Source organism: Salvelinus alpinus, chromosome 9 (genome assembly GCF_045679555.1).
Source record: "Salvelinus alpinus chromosome 9, SLU_Salpinus.1, whole genome shotgun sequence".
Lineage (NCBI taxonomy): Eukaryota > Metazoa > Chordata > Actinopteri > Salmoniformes > Salmonidae > Salvelinus > Salvelinus alpinus.
Window position 1 is genome coordinate 52935932 of NC_092094.1, and position 27782 is coordinate 52963713.

The 27782-nt window shown below is 43.6% G+C and overlaps 1 protein-coding gene across 6 annotated transcripts in view; it reads left to right on the forward strand.

The window, feature by feature from the left end:
• Nucleotides 1–16519: 16519 nt before the first annotated feature.
• The window catches only part of ppip5k1b (diphosphoinositol pentakisphosphate kinase 1b), a 78487-nt gene continuing 67224 nt past the window's right edge, over nt 16520–27782 (forward strand). For all 6 annotated transcript variants that reach the window (XM_071326656.1, XM_071326658.1, XM_071326660.1 and 3 more), the window contains exon 1: nt 16520–16662. The gene's annotated coding sequence lies outside the window, so the exon portion shown is untranslated. The remainder of the gene's footprint in view (nt 16663–27782) is intronic.

Here is a 27782-nt window from a genome sequence, read left to right on the forward strand (position 1 = left end):
TTCAAACGGAGTACCAAGTTTAGCAGTTAGAGAGAGTGAGAGAGAGAGAGAGGGGGGGGGAGAGGGAGAGAGAGAGAGAGAGAGAGAGAGAGAGAGAGAGAGAGAGAGAGAGAGAGAGAGAGAGAGAGAGAGAGAGAGAGAGGGGAGAGGGGGAGGGAGAGAGAGAGAGAGAGAGGGGGGAGAGGGAGAGAGAGAGAGAGAGAGAGAGAGAGAGAGAGAGAGAGAGAGAGAGAGAGAGAGAGAGAGAGAGAGAGAGAGAGTGAGACAAAGAGAGAGCTGTAGTAGAGAGGTAGTGTCGAATCGTCTTGCCAATAGTGTGAGGTCATGCAAACAGTCTGAGGATCTGAAAACTAAAGCAGTACCACGGAACCACACTACTCTACAGTACTAGTGAATGGTTGCTATTTGATAGGTTCTGTTCACAATAAAGGTGAAATTGACATGAGGCTGATAAAACTAAATCCATAATATTTTTCTACCTCCTGTTCAGAGGATTAGAAGTATTGCTAAAATATTTTTTGGGGGGGAAAAGCATAACTCAGAATGAACATGGATATAGTGTTTTGGTGTGTTGGACTGTGCTTGTAATAATATTAAAATATGATCATATAATTTTTTATTATACAGTATCAGTAAACCTGGGACACATTTCCAGTTAATTCTTTACAATAAGAGTGCATCCCTTTGGAGAGTATAACAATTCAAACATTCACATTCAGGTTTATGGACTTTCACTACATGAGAGAAAAGACCAAAGGCTAAGTAGATGCAGAATGATCCACAATCTTTCGTAATAGGAGCTGACTGTTTGTACTGAGGCCAAACAACTATCTAAGCTAGTTTGGACGCAGCATTTTGGAAGTGTTTGGGGGCGAGTGAGGGTTTGGGGTCTTCTCAACACTGCCTGTTAAACACACACAGGCACAGAGAGAGGCTTGGGAAATTGGATGTTGGATATGTGCCTTTCTCTGATGTAGGCCAGACATGTCGACTGGAGCCATGGCATCCAGCACTCATCCAAAAGTCAGCAACAATAGTCTATATCATCGCTTTATAGAACTGTAAAAAAGTGTTTTGGTGCTTGAGGTACTGTTAAAAAAGGCCAGTGCAGACCACAATTCACCAGCCAAAAAAACAAATCACTGCTTCCACGTGTAATTACCTTGCTGCTGCCTGCCTACTGGGCGTGGCTAATCTGATAAAGAGAGGGAAATGGACACATGGGCGCAGAGCTAGCAACAAAGAAGTGTTCGCTGTGGTACTGTGAGCGTGTAAAGTAATGTACGTAGCCCTATTTGAGAGTTGATAGTGAAGTCTGTTTGCAGGGATGTTAATCATTTGTTAGCGTGACCTGCTAAATGTTTGTAGCCCACTGCTAATGATAATGGCTACATGGGGGCTGTTCAGTCTGAAGCCATTGTCTCACATTTCAGTCCTTATTGTGCAGATTGTGGATCCTTTACTGGTATAATTGTATACTACAGTGGCAGTGCCTTTCCCACCAATTGTATGCTACAGGCCCATTGCATTATCCTAGCCTTACAGCATACTTGACGTGGCTAACGCTAGCTTCAGGCTCTACCTGGGCCTACTAACTATTTAGCCATCCATGTTCATGGATGTGATTCAGGCACTGCAATAATGTTTAGCTCTAGGCATGTTTATCTTTGTAGTGTGTAATTGAGTACACGCTTTACTGTATTTAGCTTCACTCATGATGCAGTAGTGCGCAATAAAGTATAGGCCTAATTGCCTTGTGTGTAACTTTGCATGGTTAACTCTATTTCCATTTCTCTTTCCTCCAAGAAACCACACATGAATGGATAAGTACCCAAAGTGAACCGGAGTGTGTTGTGTGGTGACAATAAACATCCTTTGGCTCTGTTCTTGCTGGACATCCCTGTGGTTCTTCACACATCCCTGAATCAGTACATAGTGTTTAGTAGAGGTCATCCAGGCACGTTCAGTTTTTTTTGTGTGAATGTTCTACAGCCTAGTATTTATACCCCTCAAACTCAGCTATGGACCATGAAGCCAGTTCCACGACTCTTTTTTTCCCATAGTTCTCTTCTAATCAGGGACTGATTTAGAACTAGGGCACCAGGTGTGTGCAATTAATTATCAGGCAGAACAGAACCAGCAGGCCCCGGACCTCGTAGGGTAAGAGCTGAGTACCCCTGGTCTATACCATAAGACTGATTTTACTGTGAGAGAAAATATGTGCCAAAGATTCAAGGTGAGGAAGGCTTACATTTTGTCGATATTTCCATCATACAGTAGTACAAAGGCACTCACTGAAAACAAAATGGTACAGTAAACACAAAAAGGCAGCTAAAACATCAGGTGGAATGGTGGCAGCCCTTTCCTAACAAAGACTGGATGATGTATCAGCAAGATCTACTACTATTGGATGTATCAGCATGCCATTGGAGGAGAAGGTCAGTGTTTTTCATCATGAATCTTGCTCTGGAGCAATCTCTGTGGGGCGGTCACTAACTGGCACAGCCACAAAGCCATAAATTCGTATTTTTACCCTAACCTTTATAATACTGCTAACCCTAATGCCTAACCTTAAATCATGAATTTTTACAATATAGCCAATTCTAACTATGCAGCTGGCCCAGCTAGTGGAAATTGTTCCGTTCTGCCTCAGAATAAGACTCATCCCAATGAACCTGCTTGGAGCATGGAATTCCCCACCTTTTGCCCTCAGTCATTTGACAAACCAATTAGGTTGGTTTCTTTCCAGTATTAAAGTGAGTTGTGGCTGTCAGTCCCTACACTGCATTCAGACGGCTGAGTATGTGCAAAGTAACAACTTACTGAACTCTGATTCATTGCCAAGAACAGGAAAATGAAATAGTTTTTGTCTGGATCATATGGGTTATGATCCAGAGGACAAGTATGCACGTCTAACTGTAAATGGCCAGAAAGAATGTGGCACAATATTATTCTAAATGAATTACCTAATAAATACCTCCGTTTGGGCATACTGAATGCCTGTTTCCAGTCAAAGAATTCAACATTACTGTGTGCATGCCTCATTAAGGGGACATTCTCCATAATCTTGGGCCTCCATTTTGTTCTCCATTAGTAATCATTAATACCACGCAAACCATAGACATGTTAAGCTCTACTAATATTATTACACACACAATCATGTCAGACCTATACACGAAGCAGTGACTATGTTTTTTGGAGTAAGAGAACTGAAACACACTCTGGACAATTAAGTATTCTTGTCTGGGACACAGGGCTGATGCCAATAATTTAGTGCAGTGGCATAGTTGTACTAGGTCGTTAAAAGTGCTGAGTGCACAGATTGTCTTTGGAGGGGTCACTCCATTTTAGGGCCCCTAGGGAGTCCTCAGAACCAGACAGTAGTGTTTAGAACTGTTTTTATGGACGGGACCATGAATGGATTGTATATGAGGAAACTGTGAAGGAATGCCTCACAAAAACAACTATTAGACATGGTAAATGACTCAACTACCCTTTTGATAACAATGTGTTATTGTCTGTCTGCTGTTTCCCATGTCAGAATATACTGGGGCCATACCTACAAACGTAAGCAAGCTTTTAAAGTTAAACAGGTTCTCACACACAAAATGTGTATCAGCCAATTAAAATTGTCGATTTACTTGCATGTGACAGAAAGCTAAATTGTAGCTGGTCCCATCCGATAACATGGCACTCGTTAGCCCTTTGCTAACCTCACCAGGTGGCAGTGAATACACCCTGGCACATCTTCTGCAGCCAATTAAAATTGTAGACTTAGTTGGACGTGTTCCAACCCTTATTCATGGAAGCTTCCTTAACAGTCCAACAGCACGTTCTGATCATCAAAGCAACTAGCCTATCACTTGTATTTCACTGACTGGTCAAGTTGCTCTCTGTGTAAAGTGCCTAATCCATGTAATTGTCGCAGATTGTGGCAAGGGTTCGTATCTCATGTTGCCCCATGTAGTATTGGCTTAGTGTGCTGGTAAGGGATGTAGCCAACAGCTTGAAAATGAAGAAATGAATTTCAGCCTTGCACACAAACGTACTGCTATTGCCTAAAAATCATATTGCATAGGCTATTACATGGATGTGTACAGCTAAATGTAGACTGGCTTTTTATATGCATTTCTATAATCATCTCCTTTGTCACATTATTTCACTTAAGGGCTCCCGAGTGGCGCAGCGATCTAAGGCACTGCATCTCAGTGTTTGAGGCGTCACTACAGACTCTGGTTCAATTCCAGGCTGTACCACAACCGGCAGTGATTGGGAGTCCCATAGGGCAACGCACTTTTGGCTCAGCATCGTTAGGGTTTGGCCGGGGTAGGCCGTCACTGTAAATAAGAATTTGTTCCAAGCTGACTTGCCTAGTTAAATAAAGGTTAAAGGATGATCCAAAGTGTACAGTAGAAATAGCTTGCACTCTTGTTATCATCCTACAGATGGCAGTATTGCAGCTTGCATCGACAGTCAACGTAGAAAGACACTGTCATTAGTATATTTATTTATTTGACATTTTTCAGGATGAAATCCCTTGATGCACCATTTTGTTTTCAAGTGTCCAAATAAAACATGTACACAATACTTTTAAGTAGAATAATATGGCAAGTACTGTCTAATTGTTGTACAACTACTAATAGGCCTACAACTAATGCAAACTACTGCTACAACTACTAATACAAATAAGTACCCTTTGCATTGATGACAGCTTTGCACACTGTGGTAGCAGGAATACAAGATTGTTATATTTGTGCACTAAATGGTCGTTCTATGAAATAGAGTAAGGTTCTTAGGACTCTCTCTCCCTTTCTGAGTTAACTGAGAGGAGTCTTTTGAAGCTTGGGCTGACAACTGTTAAAGACATGGTTTCCACTCTAGCTTCCTGTGGTTAGTCTGGGCGTAGGGTCAAGGAAATTAGTTTTGTTATATAGCTTGGGCTAATAATAATTACCTAAAGCTGGCATTCTATAGACAAGATGTGGTGTGTGTGACCCAAGATAGAGATTTAGAATTTAGAACAATGCCTCGTTGTCTCATCATCCTGGCATCTGGGAAACTAAGCCGGGTTGGAAGTAAACAACATCCTGTGTAGATAACCAAGGTGGCTTATGGGAGTTGGAACCAGTCTGACTTAGAATTTTTTGGACCTATATAAGTTCTCTGTTTTATCATTATCAGTTAGGCTCTCGGCCCAACAGTCAAGACTGTTGGATTGACGGTTTCATTATTGCAATAATTAAACAATATTGAATCAAGATGATTGTTTGAAGAAATGACACAGTCTCTCTCCCTTGAATAGAATATTCCACCACAACACTCTTGGCATTCTCTCAACCAGCTTCATGAGGAATGCTTTTCCAACAGTCTTGAAGATCTCACATATGCTGAGCACTTGTTGGCTGTTTTTCCTTCACTCTGCGGTCCAACTTATCCCAAAACATCTCAATTGGGTTGAGGTCGGGTGATTGTGGACGCCAGGTCATCTGATGCAGCACTCCATCACTCTCCTTCTTGGTCAAATAGCCCTTACGCAGCCTTGGTGTTTTGGGTCATTGTCCTGTTGAAAAACAAATGATAGTCCCACTAAGTGCAAACCAGATGGGATGGCGCATCGCTGCAGAATGCTATGGTAGCCATGCTGCTTAAGTGTGCCTTGAATTCTAAATAAATCACTGACAGTGTCACCAGCAAAGCACCATCACACCTCCTCCATGCTTCCCGGTCGGAACCACACATGCGGAGATCATCCGTTCACCTATTCTGCATCTCATAAAGACATGGGGTTGGAACCAAAAATCTCAAATTTGGATTCGTCAGACCAAAGGACAGATTTCCACCGGTCTAATGTTCATTGCTCGTCTTCTTATTGGTGTCCTTTAGTAGTTGTTTCTTTGCCGCAATTTGACCATGAAGAGCTGATTCACACAGTCTCCTCTGAACAGTTGATGTTGAGATGTGTCTGTTACTTGAACTCTGTGAAGCATTTATCTGGGCTGCAATTTTGTAACTAATGAACGTATCCTCTGCAGCAGAGGTAACTCTGGGTCTTCCTTTCCTGTGGCGGTCCTCATTAAAGCCAGTTTCATCATAGCGCTTGATGGTTTTTGCGACTGCACTTGAAGAAACTTTCAAAGTTCTTGAAGTTTTCCATATTGACTGATGTTGTAAAGTAATGATGGACTGGCTTTCCCTTTGTTAATTTGAGCTGTTCTTGCCATAATATGGACTTTGTCTTTTACCAAATAGGGCTTTCTTCTGTATACCACCCTTACCTTGTCACAGCACAACTGATTGGCTCACAACTGATTCCACAAATGAACTTTTAACAAGGCACACCTGTTAATTGAAATGCATTCCAGGTGACTACCTCGTGAAGCTGGTTGAGAGAATGCCAAGAGTGTGCAAAGCTGTCATCAAGGCAAAGGGTGGCTACTTTGAAGAATCTCAAATTATATATATATTTTTTGTTACTACATGATTCCATATGTGTTAGTTCATAGTTTTGATGTCTTCACTATAATTCTACAATATAGTAAACATTAAGAAAAACACTCGAATGAGGAGGTGTGTCCAAACGTTTGACTGGTACTGTATATAGGGAAATGTAAGTTGATACTGTACATTTAAAAATAAAGTGGTATCAATGCAGTTTTGTGATTTATACATTGTGAATTGATGTAACCCGGATAAAGCACTAAATGCATATCAGTTACTGCTAAACACAGCTGCTAGAATCTTGACTAGAACCCAAAAATGTGATCGTATTATTCCAGTGCTAGCCTCTCAACACTGGCTTCCTGTTAAGGCTAGGGCTGATTTCAAGGTTTTACTGCTAACCTACAAAGCATTACATGGGCTTGCTCCTACCTATCTTTACGATTTGGTCCTGCTGTACATACCTACACGTAAGCTACGGCCACAGGACGCAGGCCTCTTTATTGTCCCTAGAATTTATAAGTAAACAGCTGGAGGCAGGGCTTTCTCCTATAGAGCTCCATTTTTATGGAATGGTCTGCCTATCCATGTGAGAGACGCAGACTCGGTCTCGACCTTTACTCCTGAGGTGCTGACATGTTGCACCCTCAACAACCACTGTGATTATTATTATTTGACCCTGCTGGTCATCTATGAACATTTGAACATCTTTGCCATGTTCTGTTATAATCTCCACCCGGCACAGCCAGAAGAGGACTGTACACCCCTCATAGCCTGGTTCCTCTCTAGGTTTCTTCCTAGGTTCTGGCCTTTCTAGGGAGTTTTTCCTAGCCACCGTGCTTCTACACCGGCATTGCTTGCTGTTTGGGGTTTTAGGCTGGGTTTCTGTACAGCACTTTGTGACATCAGCTGATGTAAGAAGGGCTTTATAAATACATTTGATTTGATCAGATACATGTGGTTCAGATACTGTACAGACAGTTTGTTCCAGAGACTGAGAATACTTTAGACGAAGTGTCTTTCTCCAGGAACTCAGCTCAACTGAATGGCATCGAATCTGTGAATCTGCAAATATTGTTATAAATGAAATCTAATTTGTAAAGCAAGGTCTTGGTTGTGTTTTGATAGATGTCACCATAGTCTAGGATAGAGGAAGCAGCAGTTGTGTTTCTAAAGTACAGTATTTCTAATGGATACAGTAAAACAATTATTACATCTGTATAGTAACCCAAGCTTGTATTTAATTGTTTTTCTAATATAATCAATATGCTTCACAAAAGATCATTCAGAATCTATCCTCAAATCCAGATATTTCAAACAATCAACACTTTCAAGCATTGTTCCATAAAGGCTGATTTATGGCAAACAAAAATACCTGCATGGTTTTAAAACCTCTGAGGCTCCATTTACACCTGAAATAGGGATTCTCAAATAAGACACCCTGAGCCAAATATAGTTCACAGGGCTATGTTCATACATTTACAGTCCTTTCATACGACATTGGTTACTCTGTTTGACCACTTCATCAAATTACAAAATCATGATGTTTATTTTATTAGCTTAGTAGGCCTTCCTCAACAGTTTGTAATTCAACAAACCCACAAGGAAGACAGAGAGGAGCAATATACACAGAACAAAAACAATTTAAAATATTTTACTGGGTTACAGTTCATATAAGGAAATCAGTCAATTGAAATACATTCATTAGGCCCTACTGTGTGGATTTCACATGACTGGGAATACAGATATGCATTTGTTGGTCACAGATACCTTTAAAAAAAGTGTCTGGTGTGACCACAATTTGCCTCATGCGGTGCGACACGTCTTCTTTGCATAGAGGTGATCCTGTTGATTGTGGCCTGTGGAATGTTGTCCCACTCCTCTTCAATGGCTGTGCGAAGTTGCTGGATATTGGCGGGAACTGGAACACGTTGTTGTACACGTACTGTAGATCCAGAGCATCCTAAACATGCTCAATGAGTGACATGTCTGGTGAGTACGCAGGCCATGGACGAACAGGGAAATGTTCAGCTTCCAGGAATTGTGTACAGATCCTTGCGACATGGGGCCGTGCATTATCATGCTGAAACATGAGGTGATAGCGGCAGATGAATGGCACGACAAAGTACACACCCGAGGGGCCCCAGTGTTAAGGATCAGCGTGGCAGACATGTTGTGGGCCTCAGGATCTCGTCGTGGCATCTCGGTGCACTCAAATTGCCATCGATAAAATGCAATTGTGTTTGCTGTCCGTAGCTTATGTCTGCCCATGCCATAACCCCACTGCCACCATGGGGCACTCTGTTCACAACGTTGACATCAGCAAACCGCTCGTCCACACAACGCCATACACGCTGTCTGCCATCTGCCCGACACAGTTGAAACCGGGATTCATCCGTGAAGAACTCACTTCTCCAGTGTTCCAGTAGCCATCGAAGGTGAGCATTTGCCCTCTGAAGTCGAACTGCAGTAAGGTCAAAACCCTGGTGAGGAAGACGAGTGCGCAGATGAGCTTCTCTGAGACGATTTCTGACAGTTTGTGCAGAATTTCTTTGGCTGTGCAATTCACAATAGGTTGGTGGCACCTTCATTTGGGAGGACGGGCTCGTGGTAATAGCTAGAGCGGAATAAGGGGAACGGTTTCCATGTGTTTGATGCCATTCCATTTACTCCATTCCAGCCATTATTATGAGCCATCCTACCCTCAGCAGCCTCCACTGGTGCAAACCCACAGTTTCATCAGCTGTCCGGGTGGCTGGTCTCAGATGATCCCGTTGGTGAAGAAAAGGGATGTGGAGGTCCTGGGCTGGCGTGGTTACACGTGGTCTGCGGTTGTGAGGCCAGTTGGACGTTGTGACAAATTCTCTAAAATGATGTTGAAGACGGTTTATGGTAGAGAAATGAACATTAAATGATCTGGCAACATCTCTGGAGGACATCTCCAATTGCACGCACCCTCAAAACATCTGTGGCATTGTGTTGTGTGACAAAACTGCACATTTTAGCCTGGCCTTGAATTGTCCTCAGCACAAGGTACACCTCTGTAATGATCATGCTGTTTTATCAGCTTCTTGATATGCCACACCTGTCAGGTGGATGGATTATCTTGGCAAAGGAGAAATGTTCACTAACAGGGATGTAAACAAATTTGTGGACAGAATTTGAGAAAAATAAGCTTTTTGTGCATATAGAACATTTCTGGGATCTTTTATTTCAACTCATGAAACATGAGACCAACAATTGACATGTTCTGTTTATATTTTTGTTCAGTGTAGTTCTGTTTTTTGGTAAATATATTAATAGACAGGGAAACTTCTTAAATAGACATTACAATAATTCCAAGGGACATTAACAGTGACACACAAATACAAGCACACAAACTCCAGACTTCATTTTAAGAAGGTGGATAAATAAATTCTCATTGATGGATTCCTGGCATTCATTCATGCAGTTCATCTCCACAACCAACAGATGCTGGTGTCACTTGGGATTGCGCCACAGGGATTCTTCAGTCATCTCTGTGGGGTTTAGCTGTATACTGCACTGTAATAGTCCCTGGCGTTAATGCCACAGCGCCCGGCCATAAGAGCTTCTTTCACTCAGCCTCCCATCTCCTCTCCTCCGCTCAGGGCTCTGACACAGCCACTCACTGTCTGTCAGGAGAAAAGTCTGCTTTTTTACGTCCCTCCATAGAAATGAATGGCTGTATTATGGCTGGCAGGGCCTAGTCATTACATATATAGCCTGTACATGTATATCCAATGTATAACCCAATTGATGGCCCCATTTGCTATGCCAACGTATTGGGATGTCTGTGCCAACTGGATGTACTGGAAATCATATGTTGAACATTGCATTCTGAGAATAGACTGGTGAATGATATAGGTAGAGTAACAGGTAGACAGTTAAAGGCACTGTTTCCCCCAAAAAAATGTTAGGTGACAAATGTGAGATCAAAAGTGATGTTTTATTCATACTCTGAGACAAGAGTAAAAGTTGGAACTGTTCTAGCTAGTTTAGCTGCTGTACAAGAACGCACGTTTGTACCGTATCACATTGTAATGACGTGCCACTCATCCTGACAACCCATTCACATGTAAAGCAAAGCAGTACCGTACGACGTACAGTACATAGCAAGGGCATCATAGCACACAGTTCAATAGTTTCTTTCCAAAAGGCTATGACAGATTAGAGTTTAAGTTGAATACCACTTACTCATCATAAGTTCCATGCTGAAATGTGGATCCTTTCTGTTCAATTAGATCATTTCTGGACAATATTTCTGTCCATTTAGGGGACCTCATTTGGCTCAAGAGCACCCCCAGAGGCAAATGTTCCTTACAGTAACTAACTCGGTTGAGCATTGTACATTACTGTGCATCTGTGACAGACTAATCTTGTAGTAATTTGCTAAGAATAATCAACATACTCTAGTTTCAGCCCAAAGATCGACAATGGTGTAATTCATTAGAGTTCTAATTTTAGACGAGTGAGATTCGTGAATCATACTAACAGCCTGGAAACGTTCCTCTCCTTTTTGGGCGTCTTGACGAGGTTGAGGAAAGTCTGAGTAGGAGAAAGACTTGGTTAACTCCTTGCCCTTTCCATAGACCATTAGGAAAACTAAACACACACACTAGGTACATACACTCACCCCAATAAGTCTCCAACTGCACAGGTTTTCTTTTTTTACCATTGGCTACGTGACTAATTTAGTCAGGAAAAACAATGACACATACAGAGTTTATCAAATGTTTTTCCTTCAGAAGATGGATCGAAGCTTATGCCCCCCTCTGATGGTCCTAAATGTTTTAAACGGCTCACTCAGCATCGGGGCTAAATTATATGGCATTGCGTTCTTTACACAAACCTCTTCACCCCATATTTCCTCTAGCTCTCTCTCCTTGTAAACCAAGAGCAATAAACTATGAACAAGGCCCTGGTTTCTTCCCAGGAAAACCAAGATGACTGCCACTGACACAGGAGCACTGGCACCAGACCTGGCCGGTCGACCCATTGGGCTCTGGGGAGAATAAAGGGCGCCTAAGAGTGTTTTGCTGCCTTTGCTGCCATCGCTTTTGGGCATATTACATAATCATATCCAACTGTACACTGTAGAATCAGAGTGGTGGCTGAGAGGTGGTAGGGGGTGGGGGAGGGAGGGTAAAATTGGAGAGGAGTGAGTACTGGTTTTTATGGAACACTATTTCCTTATGCCACAGTACAGACTGGCCTCCCAACCTGGCTTCTTGACAAATAACCAGGCCCACACAACTCACACGGCCTGTCTGGCATGCCAGGGCTGTCTATATATATATGCCTGAGTGTCAGTGTGCAAATGGAACATCCTCATTTATATCTACTGTTTGTGCATGGAAATTCATCTGGGTCTGTTAGTAATTTTACGCCTTAGTTGGCCATGTTTGGTTTTTGCAGGTTGAATTAGCTTCAATTAGCTGAACTTGTCAAATGTATTTATGTTACTAATTATGTACAGACTCGCCACTCCCATGCTTTCAACATCACATCAAATCAAACTTTATTTGTCACATGCGCCGAATACAACAAGTGTAGACTTTACCGTGAAATGCTTACTTACAAGCCCTTAACCAACAGTGCAGTTCAAGAAGAGTTAAGAAAATATTTACCAAGTAGACTAAAATAAAAAGTAATAATAAAAAGTAACACAATAAGAATAAGAATAACGAGGCTATATACAGGGGGCACCGGTACTGAGTCAGTGTGCGAGGGTACGGGTTAGTTGAGGTAATTTGTACATGTAGGTGGGGGTGAAGTGACTATGCATAGAAAGTGAACAGTAATTAGCAGCAGTGTACAAAAAGGGAGGGGGGGGGTCAATGTAAATTGCCGGTGGCAATTTATTAATTGTTCAGCAGTCTTATGGCTTGGGGGTAGAAGCTGTTGAGGAGCCTTTTGGTCCAAGACTTGACGCTCCCGTACCGCTTGCCGTGAGGTAGCAGAGAAAACAGTCTATAACTTGGGTGACTGGAGTCTCTGACAATTTTATGGGCTTTCCTCTGATACCACCTTTTGTATAGGTCCTGGATGGCAGGAAGCTTGGCCCCAGTGATGTACTGGGCTGTTCACACTACCCTCTGTAGCACATTTTTGGTGATGTGGACACAACTCACAACTCTCGACCCGCTCCACTACAGCCCATCGATGTTAATGGGGGCCTGTTCGGTTCGCCTTTTCCTGACGTCCACGATCAGCTCCTTTGTCTTGCTCACATTGAGGGAGAGGTTGTTGTCCTGGCACCACACTGCCAGTTCTCTGACCTCCTCCCTATAGGCCATCTCATCGTTGTTGGTGATCGTCAGCAAACTTAATGATGGTGTTGGAGTCGTGTTTGGCCACGCAGTCGTGGGTGAACAGGGAATACAGCAGGGGACTAAGTACACACCCAAGGGGCCCCAGTGTTAAGGATCAGCGTGGCAGACATGTTGTTGCCTTCTCTTACCACCTGGGGGCGGCCTGTCAGGAAGTCGAGGATCCAATTGCAGAGGGTGTTTAGTCCCAGAGTCCTTAGCTTAGTGATGAGCTTCATGGGCACTATGGTGTTGAACGCTGAGCTGTAGTCAATGAACAGCATTCTCACATAGGGGTTCCTTTTGTCCAGGTGAGAAAGGGCAGTGTGGAGTGTGATTGAGATTGTGTCATCTGTGGATCTGTTGGGGCGGTATGCGAATTGGAGTGGGTCTAGGGTGTCTGGGAGGATGCTGTTGATGTGAGCCATGACCAGCCTTTCAAAGCACTTCATGGCTACCGACGTGAGTGCCACGGGGCGGTATTCATTTAGGCAGGTTACCTTCGCTTCCTTGGGAACAGGGACTGAAACATGTAGGTATTACAGACTCGGTCAGGGAGAGGTTGAAAATGTCAGTAAAGACACTTGACAGTTGGTCCGCACATGCTTTAAGTACACGTCCATGGTAATCCGTCTGGCCCAGCGGCTTTGTGAATGTTGACCTGTTTAAAGTTTTTGTTCACATCGGCTACCGAGAGCGTTATCACACAGTCATCCAGAACAGCTGGTGATCTTGTGAATGCTTCAGTTTTACTTGCCTCGAAGCGAGCATAAAAGGCATTTAGCTCGTTTGGTAGGCTTGCGTCACTGGGCAGCTCGCGTATGGGTTTCCCTTTGTAATCCGTAATAGTTTTCAGGCCCTGCCACATCCGACGAGCGTCAGAGCCGGTGTAGTAGGATTCAATCTTAATCCTCTATTGACGGTTTGCTTGTTTGATGGTTCGTCTGAGGGCATAGCAGGATTTCTTATAAGCGTCCGGATTAGTCTCCTTCTCCTTGAAAGCGGCAGCTCTAGCCTTTAGCTCAATGCGGATGTTGCCTGTAATCCATGGCTTCTGGTTGGGATATGTACGTACAGTCACTGTGAGGACGACGTCATCGATGCACTTACTAATGAAGCCGATGACTGAGGTGGTGCACTCCTCAATGCCATTGGATGAATCCCGGAACATATTCCAGTCTGTGCTAGCAAAACAGTCCTGTAGTGTAGCATCCGCGTCATCTGACCACTTCTGTATTGAGTGAGTCACTGGTACTTCCTGCTTTAGTTTTTGCTTGTAAGCAGGAATCAGGAGGATAGAATTTTGGTCAGATTTGCCAAATGGAGGGTGGGGGAGAGCTTTGTATGCATCTCTGTGTGTAGAGTAAAGGTGGTCTAGGATTTTTTTTCAATGGTTGCACGTGACATGCTGGTAAAAATTTGGTAAAACTGATTTAAGTATGCCTGCATTAAAATCCCCAGCCACTAGGAGCGCCGCTTCTGGGTGAGCATTTTCTTCTTTGCTTATGGCCTTATAGAGTTGGTTGAGAGCGATCTTAGTGCCAGCTTCGTTCTGTGGTGGTAAATAGACGGCTGCGAATAATATAGATGAGAACTCTCTTGGTAGATAGTGTGGTCTACAGCTTATCATAATGTACTCTACCTCAGGCGAGTAATACCTCAAGACTTCTTTAATATTAGACATCGCGCACCAGCTGTTATTGACAAATAGACACACACCCCCACCCCTCGTCTTACCAGAGGTAGCGTCTCTGTTCTGCCGGTGCATGGAAAATCCCGCCAGCTCTATATTGTCCGTATCTTCGTTCAGCCACGTCTCGGTGAAACATAAGATGTTACAGTTTTTAATGTCCCGTTGGTAGAATAATCTTAAATCGTAGGTCATCAATTTTATTTTCCAATGATTGCACGTTAGCAAGAAGAACGGATGGCAATGGGAGTTTACTCACTCGCCTATGGATTCTCAGAAGGCTGCCCGATCTGCGGCCCCTTTTCCTGCGTCTTTTCTTCACGCAAAAGGTGTGGATCTGGGCCTGTTCCAGTGAAAGCAAGATATCCTTCTCGTCGAACTCGTTAAAGGAAAAAGTTTCATCCAGTCCGCGGTGAGTAATCCCTGTAATCGAAGTTATTTTCGGTCATAAGAGATGGTAGCAGCAACATTATGTACACAATATGTTAAAAAAATAAGTTACACAAAAAATTACAAAATAGCACAATCGGTTGGGAGAATGTAAAACGTCAGCCATGTTCTTTGGCACCATCTTTTCCACATAACATACATAGTTCAAACAAGTAAGCACTCAGACTTAGTGATTTGGAGGCCCCAGGTAGAAGCCAGTCTTAATTTACTTAATACCCATCCCGGATCCGGGATCATCCTCATCAAAAAGGCTGACTAGCATAGCCTAGCCTAACGGGACAGGGATATCATATAATATAATTTTCATGAAATCACAAGTCCAATACAGCAAATGAAAGATAAACATCTTGTGAATCCAGCCATCGTTTCCGATTTTAAAAATGTTTTACAGCGAAAACACTATGTATTTCTATTAGCTAACCACAATAGCCAAACACACAACCGCATATTTTCACCATGTTTCCACCGCATAGGTAGCTTTCACAAAACCGACAAAATAGAGATAAAATTAGTCGCTAACCAAGAAACAACTTCATCAGATGACAGTCTTATAACATGTTATACAATACATTTATGTTTTGTTCAAAAATGTGCATATTTGAGGTATAAATCATAGGTTTACATTGCAGCCACAATCACAAATAGCACCAAAGCAGCCAGAATAATTACAGAGAGCAACATGAAATACATAAATACTCATCATAAAACATTTATGAAAAATACATGGTGTACAGAGAGGTTGAACAGACTAGTAATAAGGGTTGCAACAATGGCGGCAGATAATTTTAGAAAGAGAGGTTCCAGATTGTCTACCCCAGCTGATTTGTATGGGTCCAGGTTTTGCAGCTCTTTTAGAACATCAGCTATCTGGATTTGGGTGAAGGAGAAGCTGGGGAGGCTTGGGCAAGTAGCTGCAGGGGGTGCGGAGCTGTTGGCCGGGGTTGGGGTAGGCAGGAGGAAAGCATGGCCAGCCGTAGAGAAATGCTTATTGAAATTCTCGATTATCGTGGAGGTTGTGTGTGTTAACTGTATGGGTACCCATGGTGCTGGAGATCAGCAGTATCCGTTGAGAGAAAGGTATGTTGAGGTTGCCAGGATCAGAGTAGTACAGAAGGTGTCATATGCTGAGGCAATGAAGAGAGTGGTAGAGGAAGATGGGTCCAGGGCGAGGGAGCCTAAGAGGATCCCAGTGAGTAGGCAGAGAGCAATAAAATGTGATATGAATAACATGTGCTATAGTAATGTTGAATATTTAGCATTCATAGCAATGGTTATCAACTGTACCGCAGAAATGGAACGTAAATCACATACATTGCTGTGGTGCTGGCAGCTGCAGAGAAGTACTTGGGTGTATGACATTTTACTGCAGAATAGTTACAAGCTGTGTTGAGCAATAGTATCCTGTCGTCCCAGGCTTCCGCCCCTGGTGTAGGATCAGATAGGGCCAAGTAGTGGAAATGGGTGTAGGGTTAGTTGAGGGGGCAATTTTTCTACGATGTTTAATATACTCATACTCAGGAACAGTAGGTGTAAACAGCGCTAGATAAGAGGAATTGATGGATAGGGAGGCGGTGACCGGTATCACACGCCAGTACAGTAGGTGGTGGTGTATAGACCTCACGGTTGCGATCCGCCAATACAAGTTTAAGAAGAAGAAGAAAACGATTGCCGAGATCAACTTTCGCGGTTGCACAACAAAACAACTATCAAGGGACAAAGAACTTGACAGCTGGTTATAACTCAAATTATCAATAAGTAAGTAACTGTATTTTAAGACCGCAACACTTCTTACACTATTCTTTATCGATATTGCGGTGTACTGACTGTTGGCTGTAATGTAAAGTGTACTTAGTTACGTTGTAACGAAGTATAGGCTACAGTGGTCTACATTGTAATATGTATTGCCACGCTAAACAATTAACGTTCGGCACTGAGGCGAGGTTGTTACAGTGTACTCACAGTAGAGTTAATTGAAAAGCGGCACACTTTCTTGACAGGAACATACACGAACCATTTGACAGACAGCTTCCAAAGCGTTTTTCCGAACGGAAAATGTAATGTTAACAAACATTCGTGGCTATTTTGACTTCTGTTTCAGTGTTCGACAATTGCTTTACTTTCCTTTTGTATAATGTAGGTAGGTCACTTCCTCTCAGGCTGGCCCTTACAAAAAAGATTGCCGTTTTGAAACTGCAGTAACCGCAGTCAACTGTGGTATTTTGATTGCAGAACTGCAGTTATACTGCAAAATTACTGCAGTAAAAAAAGTGTTATTTTGGATGCAGTATTTGCACCATACTGCAGTTACACTGCACTCTGACTGCAGTCTTTTTTGTAAGGGGGTTGCAGGGAGCTTGAAAATAACCACTAAGATTTGTTACAAAATGTCTAACTTTGACTTAAAGTAAACAGTACCAGCACCCAAAATGAGTACCGGAACCTATTTCAGTCCAAGTCAAACACCGATAAGAAGTAATCAGTTAGGAATATTTTCTGATGTTTCCACTCTATCAGAGCATGACATTTTTTGGTTTCAAACTGAGTGGTTATCGAAAGGCAGAGAACTGTCCTTACTCAACATTGACTGGAGCGCTCCAAACAAAAGACAATGACTGAATTGACAAAACTCGTAAATGAAATAAACAAACTTGTTTCTCACAAGTGAAGCATAGCTTGTCCACTCAGACAATGAGAACAGGAAGACTGGAATAATAATCTACACACAATACTCCATAATGACAAAGCAAAAACAGGTTTTAAGAAATGTTTGCTAATTTATTTATTTTAAATTTAAAAAAATGAAATGCCTTATTTACATAAGTATTCAGACCCTATGCTATGAGACTTGAAATACAGCTCAGGTGCATCCTGTTTCCATTGATCGTCCTTGAGATGTTTCTACAACTTGATTAGAGTCCACCTGTGTTAAATTCAATTGATTGGACATGATTTGGAAAGGCACACACCTGTTTAAATAAAGGTACAAAAAAATATATATAATAATAATAATTGGGGGAGGAGGGCCTTTGTCAGGGAGATGACCAAGAACCCGATGGTCACTCTGACAAAGCTCCAGAGTTCCTCTGTGGAGATGGGAGAACCTCCCTGAAGGACAACCATCTCTGCAGCACTCCACCAATCAGGCGTTTATGGTAGAATGACCAGACCAGAGCCACTCCTCAGTAAAAGGCACATGACAGGCCGCTTGGAGTTTGCCAAAAGGCACCTAAAGGACTCTGACCATGAGAAACAAGATTCTCTGGTCTGATGAAACCAAGATGGAACTCTTTGCCCTGATTGCCAAGCGTCACATCTGGAGGAAACCTAGCAACATCCCTACGGTGAAGCATGGGGGTGGCAGCATCATGCTGTGGGGATGTTTTTCAGCGGCAGGGACTGGGAGACTAGTCAGGATCGAGGGAAAGATGAACAGAGCAAAGTTGATGAAAAACTGCTCCAGAGCGCTCAGAACCTCAGACTGGGGTGAAGGTTCACCTTCCAACAGGACAAGGACCTTAAGCACACAGCCAAGACAACGCAGGAGTGGCTTCGGGACAAGTCTCTGAATGTCCTTGAGTGGCTTAGCCAGAGCCAGAGCCCGGACCTGAACCCAATCCAACATCTCTGGAGAGACCTGAAAATAGCTGTGCAGCGACGCTCCTCATCCAACCTGACAGAGCTTGAGAGGATCTGCAGGGAAGAATGGGAGAAACTCCCCAAATACAGGTGTGCCAAGCTTGTAGCGTCATACCCAAGAGGACTCAGCTGTTATCACTGCCAAAGGTTGTTCAACAAAGTACTGAGTAAAGGGTCTGAATACTTATGTAAATGTGATATTTCAGTGGGTTTTTTTTCAATACATTAGCAAAAATTTCTAAAACCTGTTTTGACTTTATGTGGTATTGTGTGTAGATTGAGGTCTGTATGTGTTATATATATACATATATTTTTTTTTATCCATTTTAGAATAAGGTTATAATGTAACAAAATTTAGGAAAAGTGAAGGGGTCTGAATACTTTCCCGAATGCACTGTACACAAAGGACAAGAATTCACACAATGAAGTTATGAAACAATGAATATGCACAAATTGGCGGGGGGGGAGAGCGCATTATGGAGAGCGAAGGCCATTGCGCATCTGGGTGCATGGTCAATCCGACGTCTCCATTCGACATACAGCATTTACGGTGACCATTTATTTTTTTATTTATTTCACCTTTATTTAACCAGGTAGGCTAGTTGAGAACAAGTTCTCATTTGCAACTGCGACCTGGCCAAGATAAAGCATAGCAGTGTGAACAGACAACAACACAGAGTTACACATGGAGTAAACAATAAACAAGTCAATAACATGGTAGAAAAAAAAAAGAATCTATATACAATGTGTGCAAAAGGCATGAGGTAGGCAATAAATCGAATAATTACAATTTAGCAGATTAACACTGGAGTGATAAATCATCAGATGATCATGTGCAAGAAGAGATACTGGTGTGCAAAAGAGCAGAAAAGTAAATAAATAAAAGCAGTATGGGGGGTGAGGTAGGTAAATTGGGTGGGTAGTTTACAGATGGACTATGTACAGCTGCAGCGATCGGTTAGCTGCTCGGATAGCAGATTTTTAAAGTTGTTGAGGGAGATAAAAGTCTCCAACTTCAGAGATTTTTGCAATTCGTTCCAGTCGCAGGCAGCAGAGAACTGGAAGGAAAGGCGTCCAAATGAGGTTTTGGCTTTAGGGATGATCAGTGAGATACACCTGCTGGAGCGCGTGCTGCGGGTGGGTGTAGCCATCGTGACCAGAGAACTGAGATAAGGCGGCACTTTACCTAGCATAGCCTTGTAGATGACCTGGAGCCAGTGGGTCTGACGTCGAACATGTAGCGAGGGCCAGCCGACTAGGGCATACAGGTCGCAGTGGTGGGTCGTATAAGGTGCTTTAGTAACAAAACGGATGGCACTGTGATAAACTGCATCCAGTTTGCTGAGTAGAGTATTGGAAGCTATTTTGTAGATGACATCGCCGAAGTCGAGGATCGGTAGGATAGTCAGTTTTACTAGGGTAAGTTTGGCGGCGTGAGTGAAGGAGGCTTTGTTGCGGAATAGAAAGCCGACTCTAGATTTGATTTTGGATTGGAGATGTTTGATATGAGTCTGGAAGGAGAGTTTGCAGTCTAGCCAGACACCTAGGTACTTATAGATGTCCACATATTCTAGGTCGGAACCGTCCAGGGTGGTGATGCTAGTCGGGCGTGCGGGTGCAGGCAGCGAACGGTTGAAAAGCATGCATTTGGTTTTACTAGCGTTTAAGAGCAGTTGGAGGCCACGGAAGGAGTGTTGTATGGCATTGAAGCTCGTTTGGAGGTTAGATAGCACAGTGTCCAAGGAAGGGCCGGAAGTATACAGAATGGTGTCGTCTGCGTAGAGGTGGATCAGGGAATCGCCCGCAGCAAGAGCAACATCATTGATGTATACAGAGAAAAGAGTCGGCCCGAGAATTGAACCCTGTGGTACCCCCATAGAGACTGCCAGAGGACCGGACAACATGCCCTCCGATTTGACACACTGAACTCTGTCTGCAAAGTAGTTGGTGAACCAGGCAAGGCAGTCATTAGAAAAACCGAGGCTACTGAGTCTGCCGATAAGAATATGGTGATTGACAGAGTCGAAAGCCTTGGCCAGGTCGATGAAGACGGCTGCACAGTAATGTCTTTTATCGATGGCGGTTATGATATCGTTTAGTACCTTGAGCGTGGCTGAGGTGCACCCATGACCGGCTCGGAAACCGGATTGCACAGCGGAGAAGGTACGGTGGGATTCGAGATGGTCAGTGATCTGTTTGTTGACTTGGCTTTCGAAGACCTTAGATAGGCAGGGCAGGATGGATATAGGTCTGTAACAGTTTGGGTCCAGGGTGTCTCCCCCTTTGAAGAGGGGGATGACCGCGGCAGCTTTCCAATCCTTGGGGATCTCAGATGATACGAAGGAGAGGTTGAACAGGCTGGTAATAGGGGGTGCGACAATGGCGGCGGACAGTTTCAGAAATAGGGGGTCCAGATTGTCAAGCCCAGCTGATTTGTATGGGTCCAGGTTTTCCAGCTCTTTCAGAACATCTGCTATCTGGATTTGGGTAAAGGAGAAGCTGGGGAGGCTTGGGCGAGTAGCAGCGGGGGGGGCGGGGCTGTTGGCCAAGGTTGGAGTCGCCAGGAGGAAGGCATGGCCAGCCATTGAGAAATGCTTGTTGAAGTCTTCGATTATCACGGATTTATCGGTGGTGACCGTGTTACCTAGCCTCAGTGCAGTGGGCAGCTGGGAGGAGGTGCTCTTGTTCTCCATGGACTTTACAGTATCCCAGAACTTTTTGGAGTTAGAGCTACAGGATGCAAATTTCTGCTTGAAAAAGCTGGCCTTTGCTTTCCTGACTGACTGCGTGTATTGGTTCCTGACTTCCCTGAACAGTTGCATATCGCGGGGGCTCTTCGATGCTATTGCAGTTCGCCACAGGATGTTTTTGTGCTGGTCGAGGGCAGTCAGGTCTGGAGTGAACCAAGGGCTATATCTGTTCTTGGTTCTGCATTTTTTGAACGGAGCATGCTTGTCTAATATGGTGAGGAAGTAACTTTTAAAGAATGACCAGGCATCCTCAACTGACGGGATGAGGTCAATATCCTTCCAGGGTACCCGGGCCAGGTCGATTAGAAAGGCCTGCTCGCAGAAGTGTTTTAGGGAGCGTTTGACAGTGATGAGGGGTGGTTGTTTGACCGCGGACCCGTGGCGGATACAGGCAATGAGGCAGTGATCGCTGAGATCTTGATTGAAGACAGCAGAGGTGTATTTGGAGGGCAGGTTGGTCAGGATAATGTCTATTAGGGTGCCCATGTTTACGGATTTAGGGTTGTACCTGGTGGGTTCCTTGATGATTTGTGTGAGATTGAAGGCATCAAGCTTAGATTGTAGGACTGCCGGGGTGTTAAGCATATCCCAGTTTAGGTCACCTAACAGAACAAACTCTGAAGCTAGATGGGGAGCGATCAATTCACAGATGGTGTCCAGGGCACAGCTGGGAGCTGAGGGGGGTCGGTAGCAGGCGGCAACAGTGAGAGACTTATTTCTGGAGAGATTAATTTTTTAAATTAGAAGTTCGAACTGTTTGGGCATAGACCTGGAAAGTATGACAGAACTTTGCAGGCTATCTCTGCAGTAGATTGCAACTCCTCCCCCTTTGGCAGTTCTATCTTGACGGAAAGTGTTATAGTTGGGTATGGAAATCTCAGAATTTTTGGTGGCCTTCCTAAGCCAGGATTCAGACACGGCAAGGACATCAGGGTTGGCAGAGTGTGCTAAAGCGGTGAGTAAGGCAAACTTAGGGAGGAGGCTTCTGATGTTGACATGCATGAGGCCAAGGCTTTTTCGATCACAGAAGTCAACAAATGAGGGTGACTGGGGACATGCAGGGCCTGGGTTTATCTCCACATCACCCGAGGAACAGAGGAGTAGTAGGATGAGGGTGCGGCTAAAGGCTATCAAAACTGGTCGCCTAGAGCGTTGGGGACAAGGAATAAAAGGAGCAGATTTATGGGCGTGGTAGAATAGATTCTGGGCATAATGTGCAGACAGGGGTATAGTGGGGCACGGGTACAGCGGAGGCAAGCCCAGGCACTGGGTGATGATAAGAGAGGTTGTATCTCTGGACATGCTGGTCTCAATGGGTGAGGTCACCGCATGTGTGGGGGGTGGAACAAAGGGGGTATCAGAGGTACGGAGAGTGGAACTACGGGGTCCATTGCAAACCAAAACAATGATAATGATAACTAGCCTGAACAACAGTATGCAAGGCATATTGATATTTGAGAGAGACATACAATAAGGCATAAAGTGATTGCAGGTCTTGATTGGGAGAGCTAGCTAAAACAACAGGTAAGATAACAGCAGCTAGTCCACTAACACAGCAACAACAGGTAAAAATGGCGACGACTAGGCAGAGAGGGTCGGATTAACTACACACAGATCCTGAGTTAAAGCACAGAGCCGACAGATAAAACACAAATAAACAGAATGGAGTACCGTGAATTAATGGACAGTCAAGCAGGCATCAGCTATGTAGCCAAGTGATCATAGTGTCCAGGGGGCAGCCGTAGATGGAGCAGGGAGGCCTCCACTAAGCTAGCACGCGGCGTTTAAAGTTAGTAGCCCGGGGGGTGGTCTGCTCAGACGGAGGGGGTCTGCTCAGACGGAGGCCGGTTGAGGGCACAGCGGATGGGGTATTCGTCTGCAGACCAGACGTGGTCGTGTCGACAGAGAATCCAAGCCGGATGGCGATGGCGAAAGAGAGGTTGTGAATTGTAGAATTGTGTTTGCTAACTGGTGCTAGCTTCGTGGCAGTGGCGCTAGCTGCGCTAGCTGCAAGCTAGCTGTGAGGATCAGAAGTAGTGGCTCAGGGATTACGGCAGGAATCCGGCGTTGTTGTCGAGAGACAGTCCGATGCTGGTAAATTGGTGAGTAATATCCAGGCTAATAACAGGGCTGGTGTCTGTGCAGAAGGTAAAAGCTGTTAGCAGCGGCAAAAAATGGCTAAATTAGCTTGTAGCTGATTAGCTGGTTAGCTACTGGGGGTTCTTGAAAGTGTTCCAAAGTTAAAAAATAATAGCGATTCCGTATCACATTGGGTGAGGTAGGTTACCGGAAGGTATAATCGAAGTAAAAATCGAAAAGAGATAGAAAAAAAATGTTAAAATATATACAAGAAATACGAAAAAATACAAACTTACACGAGAGGACTAAAGAAACACGTCTACACTGCTACGCCATCTTGGATTGAGTAACCCTAACCCTAACCCTGCGCAGAGGTCAGGGTATTCACTTCATGCAGAGCAGTGCAGAGCTGTTGTCAAGGAAGTGAGTTTGTGTTTATACAGGATGTTCCGCCCCACACCTAGTGTCAACCAGTCATGTCAATGCAGCGCTATACAGAGCCCTCCGCATGTTACAACATTTGGGAGGCGCATGGCGATGCGGTACAGAGCTCAATATTTCCTCTGCATGCCTCTGGAGGCTTCCCAATTGCGTCACACCATCCATATGGAGGCTCTGACCACATTTCGGATCAAGCATAAATTGGCTTTTTAGTCTAGGCAATCGATTAGTTCACTGAGATGGGCACAAATATGTAAACAAGTATGTACAATACCGGTCAAAAGTTTTAGAACACCTACTCACTCAAGGGTTTTTCTTTATTTTTACTATTTTCTACATTGTAGAATAATAGTGAAGACCTCAAAACTATGAAATAACATATATGGACTCATGTAGTAACCAAAAAAAGTGTTAAACAAATGAAATTATATTTTATTTTTGAGATTCCTCAAAGTAGCCACCCTTTGCCTTGAGTAGGTGTTCTAAAACTTTTGATCGGTAGTGTATGTATGTTTTAGTCGAGCAGTATCACACACAATTTTGGTTGACCAACAGCCTAACCACCAAATAATCAACCAGTCGACTAATTGGGGTTAGCCCTAAATGTATCGCAACATTTTCTTTGCAACTTTGTGTAGAAAGCCAGTAGCTTTTGCTCATGTGTTGCAGGAACAGCGGCCTCTAGTGGGAAAAACCTGGTACTTTTACTTAAGTTATGGGGAAAATGCAAGCGACTTCAATGGCTAATTTCTCATAACGGGGGGAAAAAACATCACCAAATTCACTGAGAATACATGACATAATATGAATGAACAATACTCCAAGTCGCAGCTTCATAATACTTGTCAAACAGAGAACTGATGCTGTATACTGGCTTTTGGGGTGGGGTTTGGGGGGTCTGTGGGTGGAGTTGATTCATTTATTTGGAAACCTCCACATCCTAATCATTAAGAGGTTTTTGTGCAAATCGGATGTTGGGTACTATATTTATTGAATGTTTATATGAATCCTATAAATGTAAATGGCCTATTTGGGTGCAATCAATTAGCTGAATTTCTAGTTATATTCAAGCAAATTAATGTTGCAGGAATGCTTATCTTATGTTTCTAACTACAGAAACGGTTTCAGAACAATCTGAGATTTTGGGGGTCATGGCTTGCCGAAATGAGATTTGAATGACCCTGGGGACATCTTTGTTTGTACAGTAATTATGTGCCATGCATTCCTCAAAGCTTTATGTATTGTCTGTCTGTCTGCAGTACTGTCGCTTCAGAGTGAGGGAGTGTTGGGATATGGAGAACTTGTGGGTTTTGGCTATTTTTGTGATTGGTGGCCGAGGATGTGATTGTGATTGGTAGTTCTTCAGTCCACTCCAAACTATTGAACATAATCCTTAACAGTTAATGATTTAGCGAGAGAGGCTCCGGAGCGCTGATAACAAACTGATCACCTGCGCAGACAGTCTCTTCAGGCTCCGTGTACTGATAGTTACTGTTAGGCTATATGACTCACTAGTCATATAATGGCATACCTTGTGTTTTCATAGTAAACACATCTATGCTGGCTTCAAAATTCAGAAGTAAATGGCAAGTGGATGACAATACTCTGACTGTGCCTGTCTTTGCAGTCTTCTTCAATCCCTGTAAAAAAGGAAATTCCCTAAATGGACAGTATATTGCTCCTCCTATTTGCAGAGACATTTCCTGTGTCATTGGGCTTGTTATCAGTGAGTGTGATAGTGCCTTTTTGTGAGAGCTCAGCTAATGATTCCACCCCTATCATAAACTGTGCGGCCTGACTTTCTACAGGATACGGTCTCAAAGGTTAAAAGCCTTTATTGGGGTCGCCCAAATTTGGGTGGCGGAAGTGACTCACTGTCAGATGGTGGGTTGGGCGACGCCAGAGGGAGATGGGGACGTGTTCAATCAGGCCTTTTGGTTTGTTAGTCATAGGCGTTAAAGGAAGCAGTGCCTTTTTTTTAAATGAAGCATCTGAGAAACATTTGATGGTGAGGCAAAGGGATGACTGAAGCACAGTAAGGAACAGAGGATTGGAGATGAGAAACGAGGATAGTGTTGGGCAGACAGACAGACAATGGACTTAACACTCAAACTCCTAACAAACTTGACCAGTTAAGGGCATTGCTAGTCAGCCATCAACACTAGGTGTTCAACCATCATAGAGCTGGGATGACAAACCGCAGGCAATCTGTTCATCACGATAAGTAGAGTATGCTAGAGAAATGTAAAGTTTGAAATTAAATAAGTTTGCTAATATGGGTGATTATTAATGGGCCAAATTGACCGCTAGAACCATTAAACTAGTAGTAGTTTAAAGAATAATAAATAAAACAGTGGTGCACATTGATGTTATAAACGTATAGTTTATATTTATTGTTATCGCTTCAGGCAATTGTCGCGATATGGATTTTTGTCCGTACGTTAGCCATCAATTATTGAAGGAAACCGAAGAAGCCAGCATTACAGTAGCTAGGACTCACTCATCTCTTCATCCTCGACCCAGTAGTCCGATCTTCCCAGTCACTCGATGCCAAATAGCCTTACTACTGTGTGTCTAGGAGCATGGCGGCGTCGACTGCCTTTACACTGTTGTTGTAGCTATGTATTTATGAGTTTGTTTATTTCCCGAGAGTGTTTCCCTGACCTCGGGTGGCCAAAATGGGCTTCCACATGGTTTAGTGTGGCCTGTCAACGCCTTCGAGGAGAGCGAGGAGTTATGTTTGTTTGCCGTTACTAGTGTAGGCCTCTGCACCCAATACGCTCTCTACCGGCCACCCCCACCCCCACCTCCTCTTATGCCTCTTCCCCTTTCAGCACTCTGAGAAAAGGGCAGGCTATTCCGGGGACCAGGCTTACCCATGTTCACACGTTTTGTATGACAAAGTTGATATACGTGTGGACACGAGCTGTCTGTGCTAGCATTCTATAGCGTGATATAGTATATCGTGAAATTTGTTGTTTTCTGTCCTGGGAGTGTGACTGGGATCTGACAATTTTTGGAATCTGTTCCCAACTACCAAGGCCCTATCGGTCTTGGCCTTGTGCAGGAAGTGCCATATGAGCCTCTTGGCAGGCTTCTGTGAGCGGTGATATGATCTGGGCTAGGCTGCTGTTTCTGGAGATTTTCCCTGGAAGTCAGCTGTTTTGTTTGGTGGGCGGGGAAGGGCATTGCTAAAAGAGACAGGAACCAGTTCTGGCAGGCTACTGACTGAGGACAAGTCCTCCTCTTGGTTATGTTTTAATTTACACTCAAGTCCATTTTTTAAAATGTATTTATTTATTTTTTACCCTGGTATTTACGCCAAAATGTTTGATAACCTGAGTTGATTTTTTTTGGGTTAGCCGAAATGGGACTGTGAAATTGTAATCGTTGAATTCTGTCATTGGAGGAAATATTGCTGACAAGATGCAGGTGACCTTGAGCCTTTTCAAGGGAGTCTGCAAAAACTCTGCAGTGAATACTATGATATTTCTTAAAATTTGGCAGTGTATTTTTATTAATTTATTTAACCTTTTATTTAACTAGGCAAGTCAGTTAAGAAAAAAATCCTATTTACAATGACGGCCTACCAAAAGGCAAAAGGCCAAGAGAGACAACACTACATAAAGAGAGACCTAAGACAACAACATGTCATATGTTGCTGCCATGCTAACACAGCATTGCAGCAGCACAACATGGAAGCAGCACAAAAGAGGGTACAAACATTATTGGGCACAGAGACAACAGCACAAAGGACAAGAAGGTAGAGGAGACAATACATCACGCAAAGCAGCCACAACTGTCAGTAAGAGTGTCCATGATTGAGTCTTTGAATGAAGAGATTGAGATAAAACTGTCCAGTTTGAGTGTTTGTTGCAGCTCGTTCCAGTCGCTAGCTGCAGCGAACTCAAGTGTAATTCCGTTACTGTGGAATTGCCCAAACACATTGAGTCTAGAGAGATGAGGCAG